The following is a 21,509-nucleotide window of genomic DNA, read 5'->3' as shown; positions in this document are numbered from 1 at the left end:
CAACTTCTCTCACTTTTTTCTTACTCACCCTAGCTAAAGGTTTTCCAGTTTCGAACATGCTTTCAGAAACAAGCAACTTTCGATTAGTTGATTATCTATTGTTTTTATAATCTGCTTCCTTTATCACCATCCTCATATGTATTATTTCATTCTTTCTGCCAGCTTGGGGTTAGGTTGCTGTTTTCTCTGGTTCCACGAGGTGTGGAGTGGGCTCACTGACCTGCTGTCACAGCGTCGCTGTCACCACTGTTTCACTCCTCTGGGCACTGCTTTCACTGTACCCATGTTGTGAAAGGTGTGAAATTATCTTCAGATTTTCTCTGGATGTCATCTTTGACTCAGTAGTTTTTAGATTGTGTTATTTCGGTTCCCCAAATTTGTTCATTTTTTAGTTGCTTTATTATCGACCTCTTGCCTAATTCTGTTGCGATTGGAGAATAAATTTTGGCGATTTCAATCTGAAAATTTACTGAAATTCTTTTGTGACCCAACACATGTTACCTCCTGTAAAGCACTGCACGTAGGCTTCAGGAGGACGTGCGTGCTGCTGGGGGTGGGCGGTCTACAGCACTCGTCTGCTTTATAGCATCACTCAAGTGCACTGTTTGTTCTTGAGCTTCTATCTGGTTGTTTTCTTGGTTTTTTATTGTCTGTAAAATTAACGTTACTGTGTGTGTTGAAGGCGTACAACATAATGATGAAGACAAATGGTGACTAGAGTGGTGCAGGTGTATATGCCACCATCTTACATACATGTTCTTCGTGTGTGCTGGCAACAGCCACCCTGTTCATCCGATGAAAATTCTGACTGAAGCGCACTGGTGTCAGCCCCAGGCCTCATTTTGCTGATTTTCTGGGCTGCTTCATCCTTTGTGTCTGCTGAGTTACAAACCTTAACCTGTGCTGTGTTTTGAATGGATACGCCTCTTGGACTCGTGGTGCATGTTAAACCTCCAAGTCATCAGTTGATGGAACTAAGAGGGAGAAATCCTACTCCACGAGGGGCCTAGTGGGAGACCCTTCGGTCACTTTTGGCGTGCCTGCAGAAGGTGGCTCCGGTGAGGGTTGGCAGTAAAAGCCTGCTGTGGACCCAGCCAGGTTTGCCGCTCCGTGACTTGTCCCATGCTCCTCCTCCCGCACACGTGGTTCCCTGCACTGCAGAGAGAATGCCGTCAGGACACGCCAAACCGGCAGGGCTGGCTGAGCTGGGCTGCGAGTGTCCGGCGTCACGGCCAGGTGAAGCTCCTTTCCTTCACAGGCGGCTTGTCTCCGGGAGGCCCTCCTGTGACAGCCTAAGCCCCATGTCTGTCCTCCGCACTCCCCTGGTGACTTTGTGTGTGTTCTCTTTCTGCATGCTTAACTCTTCATTTTCAGACTCCACACGTGACATCACGCAGTATTTTTTGTTGTTCATGTCTGGCTTATTCCACTTAGCAGGGTGTGGTCGAGGCTCATCCATGTTGTGGCAGGTGGCTTAGTGATATCCACCGAAGGCCATCCTTAGAAACACGGCTCCCTGTCTGCTCCTTGTGAACATGGCTTCCCTGTCTGAGCTGTTCTGTTCTGAGATGAGCGTGAGCATGGAAAGGTTTTTATGAGGTGGTGACCTCATCATCTTTAGTTGTCTGTAACCAGAACAGACTGCTGGACCAGTTCACATTATTTCAGGAGCCTCCATGTTGTTTTCCAAAATTACCGCATTCCTAACAGCAGTGCACAGGGTTCACTTTCTCCACGCTTTGCCAACCTCTTCTCTCTTCCACAACAGCTGCCCCAGCACATCTGAGGCTCTGCAGTGGTTTGCATTTGTATGTCTTCGATTAGTGTCTTCTTGGCCCCTTCTCAGACACCAGCTGACTGTATAGATTGGATTTTTCTGAGATCTGTTCCATTGACCTATTTTTCTGCCGCACTGCGCCATTTTGCTTACTAGAGCTTTGTAATTTAGTTTTTAATCACAGGGGGGTGCCTCCAGTTTTTTTCTCAGAATTGTTATGGGTAATCAAGGTCTCCTATGGCTCCATAGAAATTTTAGGATTATTTTTTATTTCTGTAAAGAATGTGATTGAAACTACCTTGGTAGTGTGGAAATCTGTATACTGCCTTGGCAGTGTGGAAATTTTAGCAATATTCTTCCAATCCATGAGCATAGAATATCTTTCCAGTCATTTGTGGTCTTTTTTGATTCCTTTCATACTCATTTTATTGTTTTCAGGATCTATGTCCTTCACCTCCTTTGTGAAAGTTATTTCTACATATTTGATGCTTCAATAATTGGCATTTATTGCTGGTTTCTTTTTAGCTAATTTATAATTCATCAATGAAATATAATTATGGGGCCAGTGCCGTGGCTCACTTGGCTAATCCTCCACCCATGGCGCCGGCATCCCATATGGGCACCAGGTTCAAGTCCTGGCTGCTCCTCTTTCAGTCCAGCTCTCTGCTGTGGCCCAGGAAGGCAGTAGAGGATGGCCCAAGTGTTGGGCCCCTGCACCCGCCTGGGAGACCAGGAGGAAGCACCTGGCTCCTGGCTTCGGATCGGCTTAGCTCCAGCTGTAGCAGCCATTTGGGGGTGAACCAACAGAAGGAAGACCTTTCTCTCTCTCTCTCTCTCTCTCTCACTGTCTAACTCTATCTGTCAAATAAATTTAAAAAAAAAGAAATATAATTAACTTCTGTGTGGTAGTATATGCCTTGTAACTCCACTAAATTCATTTATTCTCAGTTTTCACTGGCGCCGTTGGAGTTTGTACGTGAGTATCACGTGACTGACCAAGGCGATTGTACCTCTTCCTTGCCGGTTGGGCTGATGTCGCTTATCTTGCTCGTCTGACTGAGCTGGCTGGGCTTCTCCGTGCCAGGGTGGGTGGAGGCGGTCAGGGTGGCAGCGTGCTGCTCCGAAGACTCTGGAAAGCTCCCCGTTTCTCCTCAGTAATGATCATGTCGCTGTCAGTGGTTCATAACTGGCCTTTCTTGTATGGAGGAACTTTGCTTCCATGCCTCGACCATGCAGAGTCCTTATCAAGAATGGATGCTGGACTCTGTTGAATGCTTTTTCTGTCCATTGGGATGATTGTGTGGTTTTTGTATTTCATTCTGTTAAAAAATGTGATGGACCATGATTGATGCATGGATGCTAAACCTCTCTTGCATCCAAGGATAAGTCCCGCTCAGTCATGCTGTAGCATCTCTGAGGTGCTGTTGAATTCCGTTTGCTGATGTTTCATGGAGGTTTCCGCATCCGTGTTCATCAGAAGCTGGCTGTAGTCTCCTCGTGGCCTGTGGCTCAGGTCAAGGTGGCTCTGTGACATTTGTGAGCAAGCATTCAGTTTGTGTCGTGTTGGGGAGGAGTATAAGAGGCGTTGATATTAATTCTTCTTATGTTTAGCCACGAAACTGGCAGGCCCCGAGGTTTTCTTGGGGGGAGGCTTTCAGTTACTGCTTCAGTCTCTGGTTTTGGTCTGTGCAGGTTTTCGGAATCATGTAGTTTGGTTTCCTGGTATTTTATTCTTTCCTTCTAGATTACTCAGTGTTGGCACACAGTCGTGCGTCGTGGTTCCTGCCGGCCTTCCGGTTTCTGAGACATGTTTGTTTTAGTGTCTCCACTTTCATCTGCTCACATCTGAGTCTTCTTTTTGCTTAGTCTAGCAAAATGGTTGTCAATTTTGTTTATTTTCTTTAAAAAACGCCAATTTTGGAGCCGGCGCTGTGTGGCATGGCAGGTTATGCCTCCACTAGCATCCCATATGGGCGCCGTTTCAAATCCCAGCTGTTCCACTTCTGATCCAGCTCCCAGCTAGTGTGCCTGGGAAAGCGGCTGAGGACGGCCAGAGTACTCGGGCCCCTGCACCTGTGTGGGAGACCCAGCAGAAGCTCCTGGCTTCGGCCTGGTGCAGCCCTGGCCATAGCGACCATTTGGGGAGTGAACCAGTAGATGGAAGACCTCTGTCTCTGTCTCTCCTCTCTCTGTATTTAGGCCTTTCAAATAAATAAATAAATAAATCTTTTTAAAAAAAAAAAAAGCCGTCTGTTTTGCTGGTCATTCTCTGTGGTTTTCCTGTGCTCTGATTCACTCCTGTTCTGGTCTGTCTTTCCTTCTTTCTGTGAACTCTGGCTTCAGTTTCCTTTTTTGTTTCCTACTTCCTTGAGATACAGCATGAGGCTGTTGGAGACCTTTCTTCTGTGTGAATGCAGGCGAGATGTCTGATGCTGTGAGTCTCCCTGGAAGGCTTCTGCTGTGCCCACAGACTGGAGTATCCGCTTCCGTTCTCATGTGTTCTAGGATCCTTGTAAATTCCCCTTCCCATCTCTTCTTTCTTTCTGTCCATAATCGAGACCTCCACATGCTGGGGCAGAAGCCGCCCCTTCGCTCTGAGGACGTTTCCCTGTCTTCTGAGGAGCCGAACGTTCGCTGTGTGTAAACTTGGAATTAAGCCTCTTGATGAATTCACACTTTTCTTGCTGAGAAATGTCCTCTTTTGTTTCCTGTAAAATTCTTGACCTAAAGTCTACTTTTGTTTCTTCCCGGCTTTCTTTTAGAGCGTGTTTCCCTGGGTAGCATTTTCCATCTGTCCACTTGTACTCTATTCATGCTTTTGTTTTCATTTTCTTCTGTTTATTTTCTATTTGTGTTTTTGGATTGAAAGTGAGTCTCTTACAGGCCACGTGCATTTAATCACAACTTTCATCCATACTGTCATCATCAGCCTTTTACAGAATTTAACCAACTTGTTTAAAATAGAATTATTGATAAGAAAGAACTGACATTTTAGTTGTTTTAGAAAGTCTCCACTTTTGTGTCCCTCATTTCTTCCCTAGGTTTTGGTTTGTTTTGTTTTGTTAGTAGCCGTTATTTTCTGTTTGATTCCCTTGAGTGGATGTGAGTGTGTGTGTGTGAAAAACAATTTTAAGAGAAATTTTAAGTAGGCTCACAGAAAAATTGAAAGTACAGAGATTTCTCATGTCCCGGATCCCTGTATATTTCCCGTTGTCATCAGCCCTCACCAGAGTGGCCAGTTTGTTAGAACTGATGGATTCGCAACTTTGTAGCGTTGTCACCTGAAGGGCCCTGCTTGTTCTAGTGCTGCATAGTCCGCCCCGCGGATCCAGCGCCGTCCTGTCCCAGCGCTCGTCACTGAAGGACGCAGCTACCGGCAAGTTTCAGCAAACAAAGAAGGCTGCAAGAACACCACGGCCAGCTTTTCGTGTCCTTTGGGTAAAGACAAAGGCTATGCGTGTTGGCGCCTGTGGTGCAAGTACATTTTTATATACAAACTGCCGAACTGTCTCCCACAATGGCTGTCCCCCCTTGAATTCCCACCACCAAAGGCTGAGAGACCCTGTTGGCTCCACACAGTAGTCAGCGTCTGGTGTTGCCAGTGCTCTGGAGTTGGGTCATTCAAACAGGTGTGGAGAGTTGCCTCATTTTTGTTTTACTTTGCATTTTCCTAATGATATCAGAGTTTTTTTATGCATGTACTTAATTGCCATTTATATACCTCCATTGGTAAGGTGTCTGTTAAGATCTTCGGGCCGTTGTTTAATCAACTTGTTTGTTTTCTTATCGTTAAATTTCAAACGTTCTTTGTATATTTTTAGATAGCATTCCTTTATCAGATAATGATATTTGCAAGCATTTTTTCCTTCTGTGGCTTGTACTGGTGTTTTCATTCTCTTGATTGTCTGTTTGAAGAACAGAAGTTTCAATTTTTAAATAAATGTAGTTTACGATTCTTTCTTTCATGGGTCAAGCTTTTGAAGTCGTATCTGCAACCTCATCACCAAATCAAAGGTCATCTGCATTGCTCCTCTGCTGTCTTATCAAAATCATGTTTGCTTTTTCTCATGCTTGTATTATGGTAAAAAAAAAAAAAAAATACCGAACATACCATCCTAGCCACTTTGAAGTATACACCTAAGTGGCAAGTAGATGTATTTATAATCCTGTGCAGCCATCACTAACTCCCTTCTCACAGCTCTTTTCATTGTAAGTATGAAGCTCTGTGCCTATTAAACAATAATCCCACACTCCCACCGCCCCTACCCCCTGGAAACCAACATTATACTTTCTGTTTGCATGATTTTTTAAGTAGATCATATAAAATGAAGTACGAAGAATTTTTTTGTGACTGGCACATCTAACGTGTCCACAATTTAGCACATTTCCTTCTCCATGTTGTAGCGTGTATCAGGATTTCTTTTCTTTTGAGACGGGGTAATATTTAGTATATACTGCATTCTGCTTATCCACTCCTCCATCCAGAGGCATTTGGGCCGCTCTCATGTTTTCTGAACTGCAGTTCTAGTCCGGGGAACCTGTCTCCCTGAGCCCTGTCTTCAGCCTGAGGGTGTTTGCCAGAGTAGAATTGCTGGATCCTGTGTTAATTCTCGCCTTGGTTTTCCACACGGACTGCCCCATTTCACATTCCACCAGTAGTGGTGGGGTTCCTGCTCCCCACATCCTCACCAAGTCTTCGTCCCTCCCTCCTGTGGCACCTCAGCATGGCACCTCACTGTGCTGTGGACGTGGTGACCAGGTGTGGCCGCCCATTTGTTTGTCTCCTTTGGAGACATGTCTGCTGGAGTCCTTTGCTCACAGCTCAGTGGAGCTGCTTGTGGCTGACTTTGAGTTCTCCTATCAGATACGTGATGCGCACATATTTCTCCCTTTCTGTAGGTTGCCTTCCTCGTTGGTTGACTTGTTACACAAGATTTTTAAGTTCTCAGTGGGGGCAGTTTCTCTGTTTTTGCTTTTGTAGCCGGTGCTTTGGTGTAACATCCAAGAAGCCGAGCCGAGCCCAGTGGCGGAGTTCCACCTGTGTCCTTTGAAGTTTGTGGTTTCAGAACTTACACCTAAAGCTTTCATCTGCTTTAACTTTTACATCTTTTTGTGGTTTTCATTTGAGTTTCTCTGATGATTAGTGATATTGAGCAAGTTTTCACATATCTGTGGGCCATGCGTGTATCTTCCTTGGAAAAATGTCTATTCAGGCCATGGTCCACTTTTTAAAATCAAGATATTTGTTTTTTTGCTATTGATCAGTATCCGTTCCTTATATATTTTACGTATTCTACTGCGTATGTGGCTTACAAATATTTTCTCCTATTCGGTAGTTTGCTTTTCATTTTATTGATGAAGAAACTTTTTGTCTGATGTAGTCCGACTTGCTTATTTTTGTTTTTCCTGTGATTTTAACATCATAACAAAAATAATTGCCAAGACTGACAGTGAGCAGCTTTCCCCTTCCTGAAAGTTATACAGTTTCAGCTCATATACTGAAGTTTTTAATCCACGTTGAGTTGATTTTTTACACTGATGATGTAAAATAAGAACCCAGTGTCAAGGGCTGGTGGTGTAGCGCCAGTGGGTTAAGCTGCTGCTGTGACACTGGCGTTCCACATCCGAGTGCTGCACGGAGGCCCAGCTGCTCTGCTTCCAGTCCAGCTTCCCGCTGATGCAGGTGGAACCCGGCCTCCGCCACCCATGGGAGGCCTGGATGGTATTCAAGCTCCTGGCTTAGACTCGCCCGCCCAGTAGCAGCCATTTTGGGAGTAAATGAGTAGACAAAAGATGGATCTCGCTGTCTCTCCCTTTCAAATAAATAATTAAAAAGAGAATTCAATTTTGCCCTTTTTCTATTGCGTGTATACATCTAAGTGTTGCAGCACAATTTTTCTTGAAGAGATGATCCTTTCTCCAGTGTTATTCTTGGTGCCTTGTCACAGATTCATTGACTGTATATATGTGGGTTTATTTTTGAACTTTCTATTCTGTTCCACTGGCCTATATCTGTATTGTTATGCAAGAACCAAAGCATTTGGATTGCAGTTTTGTAACACAGTTTTTAATCAGAAAGTATGAAGCCTCTAACTTTGTTCTTCATTCTTATCGTTACTTTAGATATTCAAGAGCTTCTGTGATTCCATAAAAATTTTAGGAATCTTTGCCTGTCTCTGAAAAGGAGCACTGTAATTTTGATGGAGATTGCAATGAATATGTGGATTTCTTCCAGTAGTATAGAGACTCTGACTGTATCCATGAGCATAAAATATATCTTTCCATTTGTTTATCTTCAATTTGTCTCTCATTAATTTTTTTAAAGTTTTTTTTTTATTTATTTGAAAGAGTTACAGAAAGAGGTAGAGACAAGAAAGAGGTCTTCCATCCACTGGTTCACTCCCCAGATGGCTGCAACAACTGAAGCTGCACTGATCTGAAACCAGCAGCCAGGAGCATCTTCCAGGTTTCCCACACAGGTGCAGGGCCCAAGCACTTGGGCCATCTTCTGCTGCTGTCCCAGGCCACAGCAGAGAGCTGGATCAGAAGAGGAGCAGCCGGGACCAGAACCGGTGCCCATATGGGATGCTGGCATTTCAGGCAGGGGATTTAACCCACTGTGCCACACAGTGCTGGCCCCTCTCATTATTTTATATTTTCAAGGTTGAAGTCTTGCCCTTTTGACCACATTTTCCTTAATTTCATGCAGTCTGATTTGTCTGGGTTTTCTTGTTTGTGTTGTAGCCTTGCCCTTGGTATCTCATCCAGTATGTCTCCAAGAAATCCAATATTTCCTAAGAATTTTATAGTAGCAAGTCGTACATCTAAGTCTTTCATCCATTTTGAGTTTTTATACAGTGCATTAGGTAAAGGCCCCAACTTCAGTCTCTTTCACATGGATGACCAGTTTCCCAAAACCATTTGTTGAAGACTGTCCTTTCTCCACAGAATGGTGTCAACACTTTTGTAAAAAAAAAAAAAAAAAAAAAATTCATTTGATCCTATATGTGAGGGCTTATTTCTGAGTTCTCTTTATTCCCTTTGGTGCCATTTCCGATGGCGTTGTTCGCTTTCCTCCTCTTGTGCATAGTTCGTTGTTAGCATGCAGGTGCGTGACTGACTCAGATGCTGCTTCTGTGTCCAGCAACTCCGCTGGATCCCTATAATGCTGCTGCTGGTTTTCTTGTGTGTGTGTGCGTCGGGGGGTGGTCTACAACATTTTCATCAAATCACATGATCACAGTTCTAGTTCTTCCTCTCTGATGTGGAAGTCTTGTATTTCCTTACCCTCTGCACAGGCCTTCCACTATGCTGTTCGTTAGAAATGGTGAGAGTGGGTATCCTTCTCCTGTTCCTGGCCTTTCCACCACTGAGCGCGATGCTGCTGTGGCCTTGTATGTGTAGCCTGACTGTTCAGAGAGGCACATTCTTCGGTGCCTAATTCATTCTCATCATGGAAAAATGTTGACTTGACCAGTGCTTTCTCTGGACCTATTCAAATGCCCGTATGGCTGTAAGTTCCTATTGTTAACACGGTATTTACCACTTACTGACGCGTGTGTGAATCACCCTCACAGCCTAGGTGAAATCCCACTTGATCACGATGCTCTGTCCTTCCAGTGTGTTGTTGAACTCGTTTTGTAGTGTTTTGTTGAGAAGTTTTACATCTACTTTTACTAAAGATATTAGCCTGTAATCTTCCCTACTTGCAGTGGCTTTGGCTTTGGCATGTGGGAATGCTACTCTCAAGTTCAGTTTTTTAGAAGAGTTTGGAAGAATTGATAAACTTTTGGCTTAATTATTTCATTTCTGCTCTGTTACTTCATTCTGCCAGCTCTGGCCTTCATTTTTTTTTCTAGTTGCTGGGGTAAAGTTGGGTTGTTTGTTTGATAACTGTTGACCTTCATTTGGCCTCTATTACGGTCTACATCTTTCTTAAAACTGCTTTTGCTTCATCTTGTAAGTTTTGGTGTCTTGTATTTCAGTTTCCACTTGTCTCAAGATATTTCCTAAACTTTTAAAAATTTATTTGAGAAGCAGAGGGGCAAGACCCTTTCCATTGGTTTAATCCCCAAATACCAACAACAGCTAGGGGTTGGCTGGGGCCAGAGGTGGGAGCCAGGAACACAGTCCAGCTCTCTCATGCAGCTTGCAGGAGCCCAGTTACTTGAGCCACCACTGGTGCCTCCTAGGGTCTGCATTTGAGAGGCTGTAGTTTGGAGCCAGAATGGAAGATTTAACCTGAGCACGCGATGTTGGACCTGGGTATCTTAACTACGAGATTAACGCCTACTCTCAAGTTCTTTTAATCCCTTTACTGATTTCTTCTTTGACCCATAGGTTATTCAGGCCATGTTTTTTAATTTCCATGTATTTGTGAACTGTCCAGTTTTTCTCCTGTAACTTCTAGCTTCTTGCCATGTGATTGGAAGAAATACTAGGTATGAATTCAATCTTCTTAAATTTCTTACGACTTAATGTGTGGCCTAACATCTATCCTGGAGAATATTCTGTGTGCGTTTGAAAGGTGTATTTTGCTGCTGCTAGAATTTTCTGTATGTGTCCGTTTGGCCCATTTGAGCTATAGCATAATTCAAGAACAGTATTTTCATATTAATTTTCTCTCTGGATGATATACCAGTTGCTAACAGTTACCTATGTGCAGTTATTGTATTTCCGACCATTCCTCCCTCCAGATTTGTTGCTATTGGCTTTAAGTCATCAATGCTTGGTGCGTACACATTGCAATTGTTCAACCCTTGTCATTAATTGGCTCATTCGTCATCACGGAATTTCTTTGTGTGTCTCGGCTCTCCTGGCAGTGTGGTCTGAGGTAAGTGTGGGTCCCCTCTTTCTTTGGTTCTCTCTGCACGGATTCCTCTTTCACCCCCATTCCAGTGTAGGCACACCCTTAGAGCCGCTGTGCCGCGTGCTCCAGTGTACCGCCGGTCACGCGTTGTTGGTCATTCTTTGTCTTCTGATAGAAATCAGTGCATCTGCAGGACGCGGCCCCGCAGGCCAGCGGCACCGTCTGCAGCCCGGCGCCAGCTCCGGAGTCATCCTCCACATTCAGTCACCGATGGGTGCAGATTTGCCGCTGTTTTGTTGTTTTCTGGCTGCTTCCAGATCTCTTTCTTCTTTGTTGCTCTTTCAATGCTTCATTTTTGTGATATTTTTGAGAGGCAGAAACAGACGGACAGAGCTCAGCTCTGCTGATTCATTCCCCAGATGCCTGCAAGGCTGGACTGGCCAGAGCTGCGGCTGAGAAGCACACCCAGCTGCCCCTTACGGGACGTTCGCGTCTTACCCAGCATCTTCGTGCTAAACTGAGTGCCCACACTTCTTTGAGATTCAGTGGTTTCCTGTCAAGGTCTTCCACTCCTTCACTTGCCTGCGCCCCTGTGGAACTTTGCTTTGTGGTCAGAGGTGCTCCCACGTGATGTCCTCTAGTCCTTCAAGCTGATGGCTCCCTAGCACCCAGACACACGTTCACCCCCACACATTCTGTCTTAATGTCCCTTTTCCATAGTTCCGTGTTGTGTGCCCATTAAAATTATTACAGCTGTTTTTATTTTTCTCCCTTAAACTCACGCTGTGACTCCCACAGCACCAGTGCAGCATCCCGTGTTCCGAAGCTGCCTGTGTGCCTCCTTCACCCATGAACGTTGTGCTGTCAAGTATCTTTGTGTTTCTGAATAGCAGCTCTTTGTGTTTGCTTGAAGAAACTCCTTCAGTGCTTTCTGTAAAGCAGGTCCAGTGGGACTCTGTCTGAGAGTCTTCATGTGGCCGTCATCTGTCATGGACAGCTTTTCCGGTAAAGTGTGCTTTATTGGCAGGGTGTTTCTTTCTGGTCTTTGGATATATTATCCCATTCTCCCTGCCCTACAAAATCTCTGCTGATAGTCTTACGGCAGTCTTTTTTTTTTTTTTTTCTGACGGGCAGAGTTAGACAGTGAGAGACAGAGAGACAGAGAGAAAGGTCTTCTTTCCATTGGTTCACCCCCAAAATGGCCACTGCGGCTGGCACACTGCACCGATCTGAAGCCAGGAGCCAGGTGCTTCTCCTGGTCTCCCATGGGGTGCAGGGCCCAAGCACTTGGGCCATCCTCCACTGCACTCCCTGGCCACAGCAGAGAGCTGGCCTGGAAGAGGAGCAACCGGGACAGAATCCGGTGCCCTGACCAGGACTAGAACCCAGGGTGCCAGCGCCACAGGCAGAGGATTAGCCTAGTGGGCCACGGTGCCGGCCCTTACGGCAGTCTTTTTATGACGAGTTTCTTTTATCATGCTGCTTTCAAATTCTCTTGTCTTTGATTTCTGACAATTTTGCTCTGAAAATGTCTAAGTGAAGTCTGCTTTGGGTTGAACCTAATTGGAGATCTTTGCACTTTTTTTGTACCTGAATATTAATATTGATTCTCAGACTTATGATATATTCAACCATTATTTCTTTAGGTAACCTTTCTTTGTCTCTTTCTCTCTTCTTTTATAATTCCTAGAGTATGAGGTTCCTTTGATGGTATACCATAAATTCTACAAAATTTCATTGCTTTAGTCTTCCTCTTTTCAAATGAACTTTTCAAGTTCACAGATTCCTGTTTCTACTTGATCAGGCTTGCTGTCGATAGTTTCTGTTGAATCTACAGTGTATTCTTCAGCTCTAGAACTAATCTTTTATGATTTCTATTTCTTCATTGAATTTATACTTGTATTGTTTTTCTGATTCCATTAACTCATCTCTCTGTGTTTTTATAGCACACTGAGCTTCTTTAATGCACTCATTTTTTAAAATTTAAATTACAAAGAGACGGAGCTTTTGTCCTCTGGTTCACTCTCCAAATGCCGTTGGCAGCCAGGACTGGGCCAGAAGAAAGTCAGGAGCTAGGAGCGCAATCCGGGTCCCCACCTTGGTGACAGGGACCCGACTGCTGGCGAGTGCAGAGGCAGGGAGCTGAACCGCATCAGTAGTGGGATGCAAGCATCTTAACCAGTACCTTAGTGGCCAGGTCGATGTCTACCTCAAAATAATCATTTAAGATGCATTGAAAGGCAGAGCAACGAAGAGAGCACAAGAGAGTGAGTGCCTGCAACCACTCATTCACTCCCCCAGATGCTCGCAATAGCCAGCCAGGAGATTGGAGCTCTAGCCGATTTCCCACATGAGTGACAGAGACCCCAGACTTGAGCCATCACTTGCTTGTCTCCAAGTATGTATTAGCAAAAACTTGAGTGAGAAGCGGAACAGGAACTTGAACTCAGGCACTGCATTATGGGATGTGGGCTCTCCTGCAGTGTCTTGAACACTGTGCAGCATTGTCCTCACCCATCCTTATTTCTCTGCCAGGCAATTCATGTAATCTCCAGGTCTTGGGGGTGTTGACTGAACAGTCCTGTTTCTGGTGACATCATATTCCATTATTTTCCATACTTCTTGTTACAATGGAATGAAATTCACTGAATTGATGGAGCAGTCATGTTCCACACTTTTCAGCCTGGTTCTGGTGGGAAAGACTTGCACTTACGTGTGAGTAGAGGGGTGTAGACTGAGTGGGGTGGAACAGTTCCCAGTGGTGAGGGCACAGTGGCATAGTCTCCCTGACGCTGTCAGCTGAGGTCCGTGTCGGCAAAGGTTGCAGGAGCCCTCAGTGGTCAGGACTGTGGGTGTCCTGATGCTGCTACAAAGCTATTTCAGAATATCCTTTTCCACATTATATAGACATGCAACATATTTTTGAATTCTGACATCGTATCCTGCTGCCTTGCCATACTCGTTACTCCTAATTTTGTTGGAGGGGGCAAATCTTGAGGGTTCGTTCTTTGCATGAATGACCACACCTGTCAGCAGATAGAGTTCTCTCCCGTCCACTCCCGTGTGGAAGCCTGTTACTGGTGTCTGCTGTTCTGGCCGGAACACACAGTGCCGAGTCGACCAGAAGGGCTTAAGTGAGTGCCTCGCTTAGTCGCTGACGTTGGGCAGTGTTAGTCTTTGTCCACTGCATGTGGTATTCGGTGTTTCTCATAGCTGGCTTCTATGTTGAAGGAGTTTCCTTCTGTCACTTCCAGTTTGGTTGCCGATTTACACTGAGGTTTGTGACCTGTTTTAGTTTTTGTGAAAGGTGCAAGGTCTGCGTGTGGAAGCATTTTTTTTCACGTGGATGTCCAGCTGTCCTGGAATCTCTGGACAAGACTATTTCCAACACTCTCTCGGCTTCCATGCTTTGTGGAGGAGAAGCTGGCTGTGGCCCTGTGGACCTGCGTCGAGGCAGCATCCCGCTGCGCTGAGCTGCTTTTCACCAGCACCACACCGTCTCGGCTACACAGTGCTGCAGGAAGCCTGGACAGCACGTCAGTACTGTGTTCCCACTCTGGGTCTCTGCTCTCCACACAGGTCGGCTGTGTCAACAGAGTACCTGGGGGAGTTTCACTTAGGATCACACGGAGGAATGGGGATGGACAGCCTGGGTTTTCCTGTCCGCGAACAAGAAGTGTCTCCATTTAGTTACTTCTTTGATTTATTTCATCCGTTTTTAGTTTTTGTAATACGTATGTTGTACATTTTTATTTTATTTTATACCTAAATAATGCACTTTGGGGAGCACTGATATAAATGGGATTGCGGTATTGGTTCTTAATTTCAAATTTCACTGCTCATCTTTGAAATACAGGAAAGCAATTGATGTCTGCAACATTAACGTTGTACCCAGTGGCCTCGCTTGGAACTGCTCCCTAGTTTCAGACATCTGAATCTTTGTCGCCTTCCCCATCTGTATGCACGTTGTTTCCTTCTCATGTCTTCTTGCGTTAGGTAACATTTTCACTCTGATGACGAAGTGTGACCCAGGGTAGCCTTGCCTTATTTCTGGTCTTAGTGGGAGGCCCCTAGGTTCTCACCATTAATTATGATGTCAACTGTAGCTTTTTAAAATATTTATCAAGCTGAGATTTCCCTTTATTCCCAGTTTACGAGGTTATTTTTAAATCATAGGTTAGATTCTGTCAGGTGCTTTTTCTGCATATGATAATATGATCGTGTGATGTGTCATCTTCAGCCTGTCGTGTGAGGGATTGCACTGATCTTAATGTCCCTTCAGTCTAGCTCACTCTTGGTTTATACATTGTGTGTTTGCTTTAATCCACTCACCCACTGGAAATTTGTTTATACATTGTTATATTTTGTTTAATATATTGTTAAGGGTTTTTAACATATGTTCATGAACTGCCAGTCTTGCATTTTCTTTCCTTATAATAGATTTGATTTTGGAATTGGGGTGACAGCTGCATAAAATCAGTTAGAAAATACTCTCGTCGTGTGAAACACACCATAGGCATTGGAAACATTCGCGCACCGGTGCATGGTAGAATTTACCACTGAACTCATCTGGGGATCATGCTTTCTGCTTTGAATGTTTATTGATTTTGTTTTTCTCATCGATGTATTTATTCAGATTGTCAGTTTCTCCATGAAACGTTTGGCAGGGAAATTTCTGTTTAATCTGGGTTATCAGATGGTGGCACACAGCTGTTCATGTGTCCCTGCATCACTGTCATCCCACAGGACCGGCATGAGTGCTGTCTCCTGAGGTAGGGATTCATGTCGTCATTTTAGGTCAGACTTGTTCAAAGTGCATCAACTTCATTTGATAAAACATTTTTCTTTTTCTCTATTGATTTTGTTTTTAATTTCATCTGTTTCTGTTCTAACCTTTATTGTTTCTTTCCTTCAGATTACTTTGGATTTGCTTTTTTTCCAGCTTCTTAAAGCAGAAGTGTAGATACTCTTTCTCCCCAATAAGTGCATTCAGTGCTGTGAATTTCCCTCTAATCACTGCATTGGATTTTGTTGTGCTTTCATTGTAATTTAGCTCAAAATATTTCATCTTAATATTCCATCTTTGATCTACGTGTTGCTTCCAATGTGTTGTCACCATGTCTTTTGGAACTCTCCAGTGATCATTCTGCTATTGAGATGTAGTTGAATTACGTTGTTGTCAGAGGCAACACCGCATTTCTATCCTTTTAAACTAAGATGCTTTACTGCCTGGGGTGGGAGGTGTGTGGCTGAGTGTCCCATGTTGTTGGCACATGAGGTTGTGGACAGATACCAGTTATACTCGGCTGATTAGCGATGGCGTGGAGTTCCAGTGTGTCCTGATCTGCCTCCTCGGTCTGCATACTGTCATCAGAGAAGTGATGAAGTCTCAACTCAGAAAGTGGGTTTTCTGTTTCCCTGCGTGGTGCATCCACTTTTGCCTCATCCGTGTTGTTGGCACTCTGTTGTTTAGACCACATGCTGTGCTTGTCCTGTCTTCCTGGGGAATCCGCCTCTTTTCCGGGGAACTTGCTGCTCTGAGACAGGCCACGGCTGACATTAGCACGGCGACTCCTGCTTTCTTTTGATGGCTCTTAGTATTGAGGTCTTTTCCATCCATTTTCTTTTCCTCTTTATGTGTCTATTTAAAGCAGGTTTCTTGCACACAGCGTATAGTTGGGACTTGACTTTCACCTACTCTGTCCATCTTCTGGCAGCTTTGGACCATTAGCATTGATGGTAATTATTGATATATTTGTTACTGGTTTATGTCTTTTATTGTTCTTTGTTCCTAATTTTATCTTCCACTTTGCCTTTTGAGGCTCTTTCTTTTCTCTCTTTTTTCATCTCTTCTGTTCTCTTCCTCAGGGAGAGAGAGAGAGAGATATTAAGAGAGAGAGAGAGAGAGAGAGAGAGAAAGAGAGAAATCCTTCATCCAATGACTCACTCTCCAAATGGCTGCAATGGTCAGGGCTGGGCCAGGCCAAAGTAAGGAACCAGGAGCTTCTTCTGGGTCTCTCCCATGAGTGCAGGGCCCATGGACTTGGGCCGTCTTCCACTGCTTTCCCAGGTGCGTTAGCCGGGACCCCATCCAGCACCCATATGGATGCTGGCACTGCAGCCAGAGGCTTAATCCACTGCACCACAGCACCGGCCCTTGGAGGCTCTCTCTAATGTAGTTCCACTTAGTTGCTGTTTTAAACACGTTAGGTCAAAACATTTTATATGCCGTGTTCTTAAATTGTTTATTGGTGTTTACCGGTTTTGTTCTTTCAAGTGGAGACAGATGTTCTGTCCCATCATTTCACTGAATGATGCCGAAGCATAGTTGAGATCATCCTTGTAAGTGGAGCGAGGTCTCTGCCTGTCGGGTATTTCTGAAACTTCCCCAGCATCTGGGTCAAGTCTCTGCTCGATCGTTAGCTTCCGAAGCACCTCTGTTCCAGTGACTTGGCTGTGATGGGTTTCTTCTGGATCCAGCCAGGGTCTCGGAGCCCCCTTCACCCTCACCCTTCACGCTCTTCTCTAGCCAGCTGCACCTCAGCTCACTGTTTTAACTGGGAGGCAGCAGAGTCTGGAGAACAGCTTAGCACCCGTTCTGTTCTTTACCCAAGTTCATCTCCAAGATTGCACCCAACTCCAAGACCTTCGTGTCCAGCAACTCTGAGACACGACTCCAGCAGATGCCAGCTGTTTGCTACAGTGCACTGGGCCTCAGTCTCCTTCCCCGCGGGCCAGGTCGTGCGGGCATACTTCCCCTGGAGTCCTCCAGAGTTGTACTCTGGGGAATCAACCGCCCCTCGTCCTTCCGCCCTTCCTCAGAGGCGCAGCTTCTCAGAGGTGTGTTCCTGGACGCGCTGAGCCTGCAGCCCCTCTCCTGAGCAGCACGGTCTGAAGCTCACTTGTCTCTCTCCAGGATGTTTTCAGTTTCTACGACAGTAACAGTAGGGCTACTGGGCATCCCCTGCTCACGGCGGCAGCTCTTGAAAGGATGCCGTGTTTTACATGTCAGCCTGCTCAGGACACATCCCAGTCTCTCGGCGATGCTGTGCTGTGCCCTAAGACACTGGGGACACGGGGCTTCTGTTAGATGCGGCGGACAACAAACTGGCACCAAAAAACACCGAGCACCAGTGAATATGGAAGACACCGCCGTCCATTTGTGAACCCTGCCCCAGTAACATGCAGATTACAGATGGGGTTCCAGTACCACAGGCCCAGGAAAGGCTGCTGAGCCGTGGCCTGCACACCAAGGCTGTGGCACAGCTGGCACAAAATGCAGTTTTCCAGTCGGTTCATTTTCTGAACTCTTCTTGTGTAACTCATGACGTGAAGCGTCTTGGGTTCTTTTGCAGTTTTAATTGAGCATTTTATGTGATTCCGTCTTCTTTTCTTTCTTAGCTTATCAGTTACACTTTTATTTTAAGTAGTTGCCCTAGATTTGCTATATCCATTTTCAGTTAACCCAAGTCTAGTTTCAAATCGCGCTAGACCACTGCGTGGGTAGTGTAATTTACAGTATAATTCTAGCTCCTCCATTCTGTCGCTTTATAATTGCTCCCTTTCATTTCATAAAGCACGCATACACATAAGTACACATAATCAAAAAAGCAAATAAGAAAACAGGGAAGTTATTTTACTTTATATCCATCCATTCCCTCTTTGATGTTCTCCCTTTCTGGAGACAGGTCTGAAATTCTGACATTTAATAATTCTTCAGTTTAAATAATTAACAGTTCTTGCAAGGAAGGTCTACTGGCAGTAAGTTTCATCAACTTCTGTTTGGAAAACTTCACAAGACGTAGAATTCTAGGAGAGCAGAGCTCTGTCTCTATATGAAATATTTCACTCTGGTCTTGGCACGAGGTTTCCAGGAAGTCAGCCATAGCTCATCTTTGCCCCTCCACAGGTAAGGAGTTCTTTCTCCATCTTTGTTCAGGATATTTTTTCTTCATCTTCGATTCCTGCCACTTGAAAACTGTATGCCTCAGTCTAGTTTCTCTGATTTTTATTTTCAGGGAAGTAGTGGAACATTTAGCCTGTTTGATGTTAAATCCGGGTTTCATGGATCCATGGCTCACAAGAGCCAGAGCTTGGCCAGGCCAAAGGCAGGACCTGGGAACTCCATCCTTGTTTCCCACATGGGTGGCAGGAGCCCAAGCACTTGGGCCATCTTCTTCTTCCGCTCCAGGCTTGCTAGCGGGAAGCTGGATCAGAAGCAGAGCAGCCAGGACTCACAGCAGCACCGTGATGTGGATGCCATCAAAGCTTACCCTGTGCACCATAACACCAGCCCCCATTCTCCAATTCTGTTCTGGTATTCCCATTATACAGATGTTGTACAAACCTGCTGTAGTCATTCCATAATTCTTACATTTTCTATTCTAGGTTTGTTTTTCCAACTTTATTCTGTGCTTGTCAGTTTTGGATGCTTCTTTTGAGATAGTCTCAAGTTCAGACATTTTCTCACTGTGTCCTGTCTACCAGTAAGTCCATTGAGGACATTTTTCTGGTTCCTTATAGTATTTTTGGTCTCCAGCATTTTTATTTTTTCCTGGGATTCAGCCACTCTGTTTACATTAGCCGTATATTCCTGCCTACTGTGATTCCTTAGCACATCCATCATAGTTGTCAGATTGTTTCAGGATTCCTGCTTTGTCTAGTTTTGATGCTTGCTGTCTCTTCAGCCTGTGGCTTTTGCCCTGTGGTTTTCTGTTGATAGCCGGACAGGATGTATAGGTAACAGGACTGCCGTAAACGCAATGGTGATGTGTGTGTAGCAAAAAGCAGTATATGGTTCAGTGTTCTGTTTCTTTTTTTTTTTTTTAAGATTTTATTTATTTCTTTATTTGACAGGTAGAGTTACAGACAGTGAGAGAGAGAGACAGAGAGAAAGGTCTTCCTTCTGTTGGTTCACCCCCCAAAATGGCCGCTGTGGCTGGTGCGCTGCGCAGATCTGAGGCCAGGAGCCAGGTGCTTCTCCTGGTCTCCCATGAGGTGCAGGGCCCAAGCACTTGGGCCATCCTCCACTGCACTCCCAGGCCACAGCAGAGAGCTGGATTGGAAGAGGGGCAACCGGGACAGAATCCGGTGCCCATATGGGAAGCCGGCACTGCGGGTGGATGATTAACCAAGTGAGCCATGGCACCAGCCCCCAGTGTTCTGTTTCAGTTGTTGAAGAAACCTACACCTCTGAACTGTGGGCTTCACAAGTGAGCCTCAGGTCCCCCACCCCAGCCCTCGGTGGCATATGATAGTGAGTTGAGATGGTGAGAAGACGGTCGGTACCATCTTCTGTGGAAGGCTAGAGCTGACCACAGGTGGGTACTCACCTTGTCCTACATTGGTTAGGTGCTGATTTAAAACAAACAAACAAGCAGAAGCCTCTAACAGGTTAGGTTCTGGTTAATTAATTTCTCTTGAAGGCAGATCTTTTTAAGAACAGAATACTTTGGCATATTTCAAAATGGTTCCATTTCCTCTTCTCGTACTGGAAGCACAGGTGGACCTTAGTTATTTCCTGTGGGAACCAGGTCAAGTTCCCGGATCATAAACACAGGCTTTCCCCCACTTACCTTCAGCCTCCAGTGGGCCGTCCATTGGGACTCAGGACTTCCTTCCAGACGTCATTGGCCGCGCTGGTGGTGTTGCACATGACTCTCTGTGTCCACCTGTCTCTCCAGTTGTGGAGTTTGCCCTGTAACCTCATTCTCTTCCAGATAGAAGGAGAAGTACTGATTTCTCCACCTTTAAGTGCTGTGACAGCAGTAATGGCTTCCAAGCTCCTTGTCTCTGGGTATTTTTTTTTTATTTTTTATTTTTGACAGGCAGAGTGGACAGTGAGAGAGACAGAGAGAAAGGTCTTCCTTTGCCGTTGGTTCACCCTCCAATGGCCGCCGCGGCCGGCGCACTGCGCTGATCCGATGGCAGGAGCCAGGAGCCAGGTGCTTTTCCTGGTCTCCCATGGGGTGCAGGGCCCAAGCACCTGGGCCATCCTCCACTGCACTCCCGGGCCACAGCAGAGGGCTGGCCTGGAAGAGGGGCAACCGGGACAGAATCCGTGCCCCGACCGGGACTAGAACCCGGTGTGCCGGCGCCGCTAGGCGGAGGATTAGCCTAGTGAGCCGCGGCGCCAGCCTCTGGGTATTTTTAAAGGATTTTTTTTTGGTGGTTTTGATGGGGTTACACGTGACACTTAATTTATAACAATTTAGCCTGAGCTTATACCAATTGCAATAGCACGGGGAGTGGAGATTCTGTGTGGATCCATCTCGTCTGATGCTTTTGTGTCCATTTACACCTTCACATATTGCGAGCCAATGACACAAATGACGTCAATGACACAAATGACGTAAATGACACAAATGAAATAAATTTGTAACTACTGTTTCACACACTCATCTTTCAAGTCTCACAGGAAAGAGGTAAAAAAATACAAAAACCACAGTGATGTTGCAGTGTAGTTGTGTTCTCTGGAGCTGTGTGTGTGGCATGCTGACAGGTGTTGCGGTGTAGTTGTGTTCTCTGGAGCTGTGTGTGGCATGCTGACGGGTGTTGCGGTGTAGTTGTGTTCTCTGGAGCTGTGTGTGTGGCGTGCTGACAGATATTGCAGTATAGTTGTGTTCTCTGGAGCTGTGTGTGTGGCATGCTGACAGGTGTTGTGGTGTAGTTGTGTTCTCTGGAGCTGTGTGTGTGGCGTGCTGACAGATATTGCAGTATAGTTGTGTTCTCTGGAGCTGTGTGTGTGGCATGCTGACAGATGTTGCGGTGTAGTTGTGTTCTCTGGAGCTGTGTGTGTGGCGTGCTGACAGATGTTGCGGTGTAGTTGTGTTCTCTGGAGCTGTGTGTGTGGCATGGTGACAGATGTTGCGGTGTAGTTGTGTTCTCTGGAGCTGTGTGTGTGGCGTGCTGACAGATGTTGCG

General features: G+C 45.4%; 1 protein-coding gene across 4 annotated transcripts in view; it reads left to right on the top strand.

The window, feature by feature from the left end:
• The window catches only part of KCNQ1 (potassium voltage-gated channel subfamily Q member 1), a 275,100-nt gene that overhangs the window by 107,314 nt on the left and 146,277 nt on the right, over positions 1-21,509 (top strand). The gene's annotated exons all lie outside the window — the stretch shown is intronic.

This window comes from Oryctolagus cuniculus, chromosome 1 (genome assembly GCF_964237555.1).
Source record: "Oryctolagus cuniculus chromosome 1, mOryCun1.1, whole genome shotgun sequence".
In the NCBI taxonomy this organism is placed as follows: domain Eukaryota; kingdom Metazoa; phylum Chordata; class Mammalia; order Lagomorpha; family Leporidae; genus Oryctolagus; species Oryctolagus cuniculus.
The sequence above is the reverse complement of the archived record's forward strand: the minus strand, read 5'-3'. Positions and strand labels throughout refer to the sequence as shown.